Consider the following 11,114-nt stretch of genomic DNA (forward strand, 5'->3'; position numbering starts at 1 on the left):
GGGGCCCCTCCACGCACACACCAATGTGGTGACCAAACCAAAAGTTCTACTGTCACCTCCGTACAACATGTTAGTTTTTGAATCAGGAGTCACAGGATGCGGTCTGTGATGTTATCCAAGCGTCTGGGTAAGATTACTCATTTATATGGTCCATCAGGAGGTAGGAGTGGTCGAAAACGATCGAAGTAGCGGTTGTAAGGGCAGAGGAGAATAAGTGTCAAGGTAAGTGCCAAGGGAATAAACCTCTGCGACAGTAGGACGGGTAGTAAGGGCAGCAGCGGCTTGCTAGTTGCGACAGAGCATGCAAGATGAGTTAAAGTTAGTGTAAGGTATCGTGCATCGTTACCTATGTTGCTGCGTGTTCGTTAAACTGGGTCAGTTCGGGTGCTGCGGCTGGGCTCGTGTGGAGTCTCCTGCGCGTGCTGCAGTGGCTTCCTCCCTGTAACAAAGGAATTCAGTGCGGCAACGCATGCGTTGCTATTACGCCCTTTACTGCGCTGTGTTGTCAGTGACTTGGTACGGCTTCATCACGCTGGCGCAGAACGGCGGCGGACGGCTGCCGTCGACGTCCTCGTCTACTGCACGGCGCAGCTCTTCTGCACCTGAGCTTCGATCAGCTCCGCTTGTTCAGAGAGCTGCGCCGCTTCAGCGTCGGAAAAATGCAGGCCGTTCGCTCGCGTTTGCGTGATGAAAGCTGCCTCTTTGACTTATCGGCCCCTTGCGGGGGCCGCCCCCGCGGCGGTCGGTGTCGTCGCCGATACCGCTGGTGAGGCGGTTGTCTTCTTTGCACCTTTCGCCTGCGGTGTTGCTGCGGCAGCCGCTGAGGCAGGCGCACTAAAGTCCTTCTGCGAGGTCGCAGGAGTGTTCGCAGGTACTGCTGCAGGGAGGCCTCGGGCGAATACTGCACGCAGTTGCCTCAAGGCCTCTTCCTTCTCTGTAGCCACGGCGGCTGCGAAGGCAGCCCTCTGTGCCGCCATGACGGCTTTAAAGGCTGTAGTGGCATCCTTCACGGCGGTGCCGAGTTCGAGGCCACAGTTCATCTCGGGGGCGTGAGCTGCATCCCGACTGCCCGTTTCCGGGTGGTCGTCCCCGCCCCTGACAGGTGGAGCTGCTACCGCGTCGTCCCTCAGCTGCACCGGGCTGGTCTGCGCCCTACGTCGTTTCCGACGTCGTCTTCCGTTCTTCCGCTGCGTCGGTGCGGCCGCGGCCGCCTCGCCGCCTTCGTCACGGTTGCGGCTTGAGAAAGCCGGGCAACCGCGCCAGCTGGCGACGTGCGGGCCGCCACACCGGACGCAAGTCGGCAGAACGTTGCTACCGCGGTCGCAGGCGCGGTTGTCATGCTCGCCTGAGCACTTGAAACACCGCGCCGCGTTGCGGCAATACTTCGCGACATGGCCCTCGCCCTGGCATCGGAAGGCACCTTTTCACGTGACGGCGGCGCATCGACGATGTGGGCGGCCACAGCACTTCTGATCGCCCTGTGGTCGGCCAGGTTTGCTGCCAGAACGCAGATCAGAGAGTCTGTGTTGACATCACACTGGAGAATCGATTTCCGCTCATGACCGTGTGGGTTGAGTGATGATCATGTAACACAAGGAGTAATTAATTTGCGTGTGGATATCACGATGTGATCACCTACGTTTCAGTAACTGGTACTACGTAACTGCTCTGGCCTCTAGGTTGGTTCAAAATGGTTGAAATGGCTCTGAGCACTATGGGACTTAACATCTCAGGTCATCAGTCCCCTAGAACTTAGAACTACTTAAACCTAACTAACCTAAGGACATCACACACATCCATGCCCGAGGCAAGATTCGAACCTGCGACCGTAGCGGTCACGCGGTTCCAGACTGAAGCGCCTAGAACCGCACGGCCACACCAGCCGGCTGCCTCTAGGTTGCTGATGGACAATAAATGACAATGAGTCAAGTGCTGAAGTAACCATGTGTTGTGAGAGATGAGCCTGTAAAGGAAAGAGTAATTTGGAAACGTGACGATTACACCACTTGATCAACATCAATTCGTTACCTGGATTCTTGGAAACTGCGATGGCAGCTGGTTAATGACGATGACCACCTCACGATGTGAGAACTACATGCACGGTGTGTGACGATAGCGTGACGACAACAGTAATTTAATAACATATTGCCTTCACACAACCATCACACTCCATGCATGAATCATTACAATTCACTTAGCTTAAGTGGTTGCACTCACCCAGCTCCTAGAAAAACGAATATCTTCAACAGCAATTGTGGTTGATTTGTTGACGTATTTGATCACTCACGCAATTGGTGGACGCAATCTTAAATATACCATACACAGTACGCAACGATTATGTTACCGGAACAATACTGACTAATGTCTGTGTAGCACCAAATCGTCGTCATCCGTACATGAAGTAGTCTCATCATTTCAGTAATCTGTATAAAGAAAAGCAAGTCGCTGTCACTTCTTGAGAAGACGATGCAATTGTAACAATGATCATCGTGATGTCTTCTTCGCCAGGTCTTCGTGATGTAGACATGAGGAACAATCATGTAGAATGTTAATAACGTTTGTTTTATGTAAAAAGCTTTGAGAGTTTTCACATAAAAAATTCGGAAACATTACTTTTCAGCACCTTCTCGCACATGCCTGAAAAAAAATGTCAAACATACATAACACGTCGTTGAATATGAACGTAACTTCGTAAATGTACACAATCGACCTGTGCGTAAATTATTAGAGGTGTAGCTCTCTGTGGCAGGTACACAGGCTGCCTGAGTGTATTAGATAAAAAGAGACCGGAATAGCATTGCCGTGGGTGGATCTTGTGTAGTACGCATTTCTGCCGCTAGGCGTTTGTAGTGCAACTCATTGCCAGTTCAGTGCAGCCTGTGTTGTCGACCTGGCTTGTCCCGTTCATCTGCAGTGATTCTTTTGACTAGCGCTGTTTTATTCTTGTTTGGTTTTTTGAGATGACAAATTTAAGTGAAGAATGTGCAGCTGTGAAATTTCGTTTTCTACTCGGTAAAAATGCTACAGAAACTGTTTTAAAAATGAAAACAGTTTACCAAGACGACGCCTCGAGAAAAACTCAAGCGTACGAGTGATTTGCTGGATTTAAAAATGGCGACATGTCGACGTGTGGCAAATATAACTGTGGACGTCCCTCAACTCCCCGAATCGACTAAAATATTAAATAAATTCGAGAGCTTGTGCTCACAGACCGTCGACAGATAATTGATCCACAGTCAGAGATTAGTTGGTTATCTTGTGCGTCAAAATGACCCGATTTGTGGTAGAGAGGGAACTTGTTCTTCCACCACGGCAACGCACCTCCACACACAGCCGTCTCTGTTAGACAGTTTTTGGCTAAAAATGCCATGGTTCCGCTGCCCCACGCATCTTTTCCGCCTGACTTGGCACCGTGCGACTTTTTCTTAATTCATGAAAACGGGCATGAAGCGACATCGATTTGACGACACCGAAGAAGTCAAGAAAAAAACGAGGAAGGAGCTGTCAGCAGTTTCTAAAGATAACTAAAAAAACGTTTCGAACGGTGGAAGCACCGGTAGGAGAAATGTATTGAGGTTGTTTTGTAAAAAGTTTGAAAATATATAGCTTTTAAAAAATAATTCCACATTTTTGTGAGCACCCCCTCGTGCGAGGGGCCTGAGGAGCGAACAGTTTCAGATGTTGAGTGATCGGTGCGAAGGACATGGAGATGCTACATACACGTGTGTAAAAGCGTTAGCAGCACCTGACAGTGTTTGCAACAGCCCTGGTTATCGATCTTAATTTGGCCAGCTGGCTGAACTGTGCAATATCCAGATTTGGGGTCACTCAAATGTGACAGTGGCACACTATAATATCAAAACTTACCATCATCTGTCTGCTGCATGACGTCTTGGTGAAGAGCGGCGGCAGTTTGTTATAGGAATTGGATCACATTGACGGTTCTTTGCTGCTAAGCATGCACAGTGAATGACGGCCCAGCGGCGGCAACAGTAATTTAATGTTGGTGCCGCACGACCATCAAACGCAATGCATGAATTCATGTTTGTACTGAACAGAAGATGTTGAGATAACTACGAATGAAGAGAAGCCATTGAGGAATACCTATGACTGAAATGAAATTAGAGAGATTTGTAAACAGAAGTAACACCAAAGTTATAGCAGTGAAAATATATATTAGGGCGATAGTTTAGTACGCATTGTTTACTTCCTGTCGGATTATCTAAACTTTTGTCAATGTGTTGTGCTCTAAAATGGTTCGGAAGCTACTCGTAAAGCAGACAGCAAAATATTGACTGTTGCGACGACTAATCAACCTGGAAACATGTTCTCCAAGGAGTGCTGGAATAGTTTCCAGATAACAAGTCAAAAATTCGTGGCAATAAAATGAATTGAACTGAATTGTAGGAAGCTCCTTTTTTACACGCGTTATGGAGCCCCTTAGGAAAGTAGGGTTTGGAACCGGAAGGAAAGCCAGTGTGCACTCGGTATGTCTGTCTGGGAACCTCAACCGACATGAAGCTATGAACGTGTAAGGTACAGAGTCTTCAAGCTGTGGCTCAAGTCGGCACCAATGACGCCTATCTCTTGTGTTCTTAGGCTATCCTCAATTTATAAGCGCAGCTGGCAGGAGTGATGAAGACGGCGATCCTCTTGCACTCTGGAGAAGTAAGAAGCAGGGTGTAAGTGGATTAAGGACGGAAAAGAACCATCGTAGTTTAATAACAAAATTCAAAAGTTTCTGAGGTAGCTGACATCATTACATTCTCGGTTCAAAATAAAATGCGCAATCAACGACAGGCAAAAGTAAGTAGAGATTCGTGCGTAAGTCGACATCGATGCACGAAGCATACAACTACTACCCCCGTCATAAGTTAGCAAAATATCTTGCAGAGAAAACTATGGCCCAACGTAAAATCGGTAGGCGGGTTGAATGCCTCTATTCAGTCGCTCGTTGACCAGCCTGATGCGGTAACAGAAGGTAGCAAAAGGAGAGCTGTAGTTTTAAATTTCGCTTTTAAGAAATCATTCAAACAAGAGGGTCGCCCAAACACTCCATAGTCTACCCACAGCACAAAACTCCTCGTTAGAGGACATTTCGCTCTAAATGTAGAAAAATGTGTGTTAACGTAGATGAGTAGGAAAAACTACCTGTAATGTTAGCACAGAGCATTAGTCGAGCGCTGGTTGACACTTTTATGTAGTTCAAATATCTGAGTGTAACGTTGCGAAACTATATGAGATGGAACGTGCACATGAGGACTGTGATACTGAAGGCGATTGGTCGACTTCAGTTTGTTAGGAGAATTCTGGTAGAATGTGGTTCATCTGTAAAGGAGACCACGTATAGGAAGCTAGTGCGACCTATTCTTGAGCACTGCTTGAGTGTTTGGGATACATACCAGATATGATTAAAGGAAGACATTGACTCAGTACAGAAGCGGCCAGCTACATTTGTTATTGGTTGGAACAACAAGCAAGTATTAAGGAGAAATGAAATTGGAATCCCTGGAGGGAAGGTGACGTTCTTTTCGAGGAAAATCGACATCTGAAGCTGACTGCGGAACGATTCTCTTGCCACCAACACACATTTAGTGTGAGGGCCACGAAGATAAGATAAGAGAAATTAGGGTTCATAAGGAAGCATAAAGACGTTTTTCCTAGCTTTATTTGCAAGTGGAACAGGAAAGGAAATGACTAGTAGTGGCTGGGGATACCCTTCGCTTCGAAACGTACGGTGGCTTGTGGAACATGTAGATGTAGATGTAGAAGTGAAATAACCTCATATCGAATGTTTATATCTGTAACATACTACATACATCTAGACACAGGAGTGTGAGCCATTAGATAATTTAACACGAATGAGAGCTCTTGCTCCCGTCAGCCATAACGCACGAGTGCATTTGGTCCACAGCTAGAGATGAGAAACTGGTATTTGCAAATATGAGGTCGTGCTGAAAAGCAATGCTCCGAAATTTTTATTTTCTTCTCATTATTGGCTGAGCAATTACATATAACTCATATTACTCGATAGATCTTCACGCTTCACTGACGCAAGCTGCAGCCGTCTGGCGCTAGAGGGCTCCGAACTTTATTGTGTAACGTGTCGGTGTGTAACGATGTCGATGAGTGAGAGCCCCCCAGAAAACTGAAAGCTCTAATTCGAAGAGTTCGTCCACATATGGACCAACCTCTCCCTCAGCACGGCAGTGCCAGTCCACACACGAGCGCTGCGACATCTGCAACAATTCGACGCCTTGGTTTGACTGTCATCGACCATCCTTCTTAGAGTCCTGACGTGGCCTCATATTATTTTCATCTGTTTTCAGACCTTATAGAAAACCTTCAATGACTTTAGTTTGATAGTAATGAAGCGGTGCAAGCAGAGTTGAGTTTGTGGCTCCGTCATCAAAGTAAAACTTTCTACAGTGACGGTATCAACCAATGGGTCTCTCGTTCGAAGAAATTTGTTCGTCGCCGGGGTGACTATGTTGAGAAATAAATAAGTAGATATGAAGAATAATCATGTAGACTGTTAATAAAGTTCGTTTTATTCAAAAATATTTTAAGAATTTTTGCATAAAAATTCGGAAGTACACTGACTGACAAAAACAGAAGTACTTCCCTCATTGAAACTTCCTGGCAGATTAAAACGGTGTGCCGGACCGAGACTCGAACTCGGGACCTTTGCCTTTCGCGGGCAAGTGCTCTACCAACTGAGCTACCCAAGCACGACTCACTGCCCGTCCACACAGCCTTACTTCTTGCAGTACCTCGTCTCCTACATTCCAAACTTTACAGAAGCCCTCCTGTGAACCTTGCAGAACCAGCACTCCTGAAAGAAAGGATATTGCGGAGACATGGCTTAGCCACAGCCTGGGGGATGTTTCCAGAATGAGAATGTGCTAGTTCTGCAAGGTTCGCAGGAGAGCTTCTGTAATGTTTGGAAGGTAGGAGACGAGGTACTCACAGAAGTAAAGCTGTGGGAACTGGGCGTGAGTCGTGCTTGGGTAGCTCAGTTGGTAGAGCACTTGCACGTGAAAGGCAAAGGTCCCGAGTTCGAGTCTCGGTCCGGCACACAGTTTTAATCTGTTTGGAAGTTTCATATCAGCGCACACTTCGCTGCAGAGTGAAAATCTCATTCTGGACTTCCCTCATTATCGATCTCAATTTGGCCAGCTGGGCGAACCGTGCAGTATGCGGATTTGCGAGGCACACAAATGTGACAGGGCCCACTAAAACATCAAAACTTACCATCTGCATGACGTCTTGGAGAAGAGCGGTGGCAGTTTTTTGACAGGAATCGACTCACATTGACTGTTATTTGCTGCTAAGAATACGCAGCAGATGACGACCCAGCGGCGCCAACAGTGATTTAATGCAGTTATACGTTAATTCATGGGGGACTGATGACCTCAGATGTTAAGTCCCATAGTGCTCAGAGCCATTTGAACCTTTAATTCATGTTTGTACCAATAAAAGGTCTCGAGATAATTACAAATTTGGGGAGGCCACCGAAGGAGATTATTACCGACACAAAATTAGCTAGATCTGTACGGAGAAGCAACCCCAAAGTTATAGCAGTGAAAATAAATACTAGGTCATTAGTGTTAGTACACATTATTTACTTCCTCTCCGTGTATCTGAAGTTTTGTCAATATGCACCCAATAACATTGTTTTTCTCGTGTATTAAATAATAGGTGTTCCTTTTAAATGCAGTTTACTTGCAATAAGAAATGATGAACAGCAGATGCATCCAGAAAAACTTAGTTGGAAGTTAGCTGTAACCTCATAACTATTAATAGTTAAAATTTCATTGAACAAATTGACATTCTGAAATAAAAATTTATTCTTTTGGTATGTATCGACGTTTTTTTAGTAAAATAACTGAAATTCTCGAGAAAGTCTCAAATTGCAAAAGTAATATAATATTACGTGGAAACATAAAAACAAACAAAAATATCACAGATGAATGCTGTAGCACACACTGAAATGTCGTGAAACTTTGGCAAGTCACACTTGATAAACAATGCAACAAAGGTAACTGAAAATTCAGTATCAGTGGTTGAAGTTATGGTTACAAATATAAACAGGGAACGTGGTTATGCAGTTATAAAAGCTGTTGGACCCTCTGATCATTCCTAATGATAAGGGTATTGTTTGGAAAAGCCCTACACACTGAAAGTCTACAAAAAAGACTTTTCAGAAGATAAGATAATAAAACAAAGAAAGGCACTGTTGAAGTGTATACCGAAAATTGATCTGAAACCTTCAAAGTTTTCTACATTGTTTCAATTGACTTTTGAGCTGAAATTTCCCACATGTACCCACTTGAGAAGAAATATCCAGTAGAAACAAATGGACATCGTCAGATATTAGAATGTTGTACCCAGAGTCTTACATACCATTTTCCCAGAAAAGAGCACATATGAGCCAAAATTACTAGAGATTCTTCAAGACAACAAGACGTTCAAGGAACGTACTGCTAGCTCTAAGGAAGTTTTCAAATGACGAGCAACCGAAACATAAAATCTTACAGCTAAATAAGATGGAAATGTCAATGGAAAAATTTCATTAGAAGTCTAGAAAATTTTGCGAACGAATATTTTCCCAATACTGCATACAAATGAGATCATATCTAGGAACGAGTGTAGCTGTTGTCAAACACTGTAAACAAGTTCAAATACACTTTTGCCAACCAAAGAATTGGAAGTAAGGAAATCAGCACAATAATTAAAAAAATGAAGAACCAGTAGATACAGATGAACAGCCTCTCGCCTGACGCCATATGCCTGCGGGCAGTAAAGAACCCCTCCGCGCGGTTTAGTACAATCTATCATCGGATTAAATGTTTCTAATACACTAACTCACTCGCGGCTTGTTCATGAAACATAGACTATCGATGAACGTGCCTGTTAATGCGATGTTGGGTTGGCGAGATGATTTACCCTTGTTCATAGTTGTGGCTTCTTACAGTTCTACTTCCTGTAGATTGCTTGCAGTCCATTGTCATCGCCATTACAAACACAATCGTCGTCATCCTCAGTGCTGACACTCTTTCTTCCCTCATTCATTTTGTATTTGTTCCACTGCAGGAGTTTTACAAACCACCTGACAAAAGAAAATGAAGCACCGAGAAGACGTGGTCGGATGTCAATGTAACTTCATCCACCAACGGGGGCTTATGTAAACCATAAGAGATGAAATTCTCTGTGACACGTCTGTAGGTTACTACAGGGCATTGGTACTGTTTGTGTTTAACGTTATTACCAGGCTTGGCACCGTATATGAGGGACATGGACAGCGTCAGATCGCTGCAGAGGTCAAGGAGGCATCACATACTCGAGTGTAAAAGCGTTACCAGCACGTGACAGAGCATGAAAGCAGCCTCATTAAGGATATCAATTTGGGCAGCTGTTTTAACCCTGCTGTATCTAGGTTTGGGAGTACTCAAAAATGGCACTAAGCACTGTGGGACTTAACATCAAAAATGGTTCAAATGGCTCTAAGCACTATGGGACTTAACATCTGTGGTCATCAGTCCCCTAGACTTAGAACTACCTAAACCTAACTAACCTAAGGAAATCACACACATCCGTGCCCGAGGCAGGATTCGAACCTGCGACCGTAACAGCAGCGCGGTTCCGGACTGAAGCGCCTAGAACCCCTCGGCCACAGAGGCCGGCTGGGAGTACTCAAATGTGACAGTGGACCACTATAATGCCAAAACTTACCATCATCTACGTAGTGGAGTATGTCTTCGAGAAGGCCGAAGCAGCTGAACTTGTAACGGGAATCGCATCACATTGGCGGTTCTGTGAAGCTAACCATGCGCAGCATTTGAAGGTTCTGCGCTGCCAACAGTAATCTAATGATGTGTTGGTGTCACACAACCCTCAAACGCTATGCATGAATTAATGTTGGTACCGATGAAGGACGCTAGATAGTTCTAAACTTACAGAGACCACTGATGAATATGTAGGAAAATCAAATTAGCGAGAGTTGTGAGAAGCATTACTAAAGTGTCGTTAGTAAGAGTTATAGCTCTCGTCACATTATCCCTAACATCTTTAAAGTGTGCCATACATATACTAAATGGAATGTGAAATATATACTATGTCATTAGCGTTATTGCACATTCTTTTAGTTTTTGTCCGCATATCTGAGATTTTTTCAATGTCCGCCCTATTTTTCTCGCATATTAAATATGTGGTTCTATTAGAGGCAGTTCACTTCTAACAATAAATGGTGGAGAGCGGATGAACACAAAAAGTATAACTTGAAGTAAGACATACAGCCATCACTGTCAGTAATTATAAACATGTTTAACTTGACGTTTCCTAATAAGTAATAATTTTTTTGTACGTGTCGTTGCCTTGTTTTAACAAATTAACTGAAATTCTTTGAGGTAGCATTGTGTGGCGACATAAACATGAACACAACTGTTACAGATGAAGTCAGCAGCACACTCATATACCTCATACACAGTTTCGACAAGTAAATAATGTAATATTTGTAATTGAAACGTCGGCATCTGATATTGATCATGTGGTTGCAAATGTAGACACCGAACATAGTTATTTATCAGTAAAAGGTCTTGGACACTCTGTTCATTTCGTCCAATTGATAAGGATAAAATATGGTTTGGAAAAGACCCACTAACTACAAGTCTGCAAAGAATTCTTTGTCAAGATAAGATAAATAACTCTTGAAAGTTTCTGTTGAAGTTTTTGCAGAAAATAATCCAGAACTATAATCCCCTAAGTTCTCTATATTGTTTGAACTGAATTTTGAGCAGAAATGACCAGGAAAAACAGATGGCTATCAGCAGATATTAGGAAGTTCTACCCAGGCCCTTCATAGCCACTTCCAGAAAAACGAGCTCTACTGAACCAGAATTACTAGACTTTCATCAAAGCTACAAAAAGATGCACTCTGGACTCGCATTCGGGAGGACGACGGTTCAATTCCGTCTCCAGCCATCCTGATTTAGGTTTTCCGTAATTTCCCTAAATCGATTCAGGCAAATGCCGGGATGGTTCCTTTGAAAGGGCACGGCCGATTTCCTTCCCCATCCTTACCTAACCCGAGCTTGTGCTCCGTCTCTAATGAC

The sequence above is a fragment of the Schistocerca serialis genome, chromosome 3 (genome assembly GCF_023864345.2).
Source record: "Schistocerca serialis cubense isolate TAMUIC-IGC-003099 chromosome 3, iqSchSeri2.2, whole genome shotgun sequence".
NCBI classification, from domain to species: Eukaryota; Metazoa; Arthropoda; class Insecta; order Orthoptera; family Acrididae; genus Schistocerca; species Schistocerca serialis.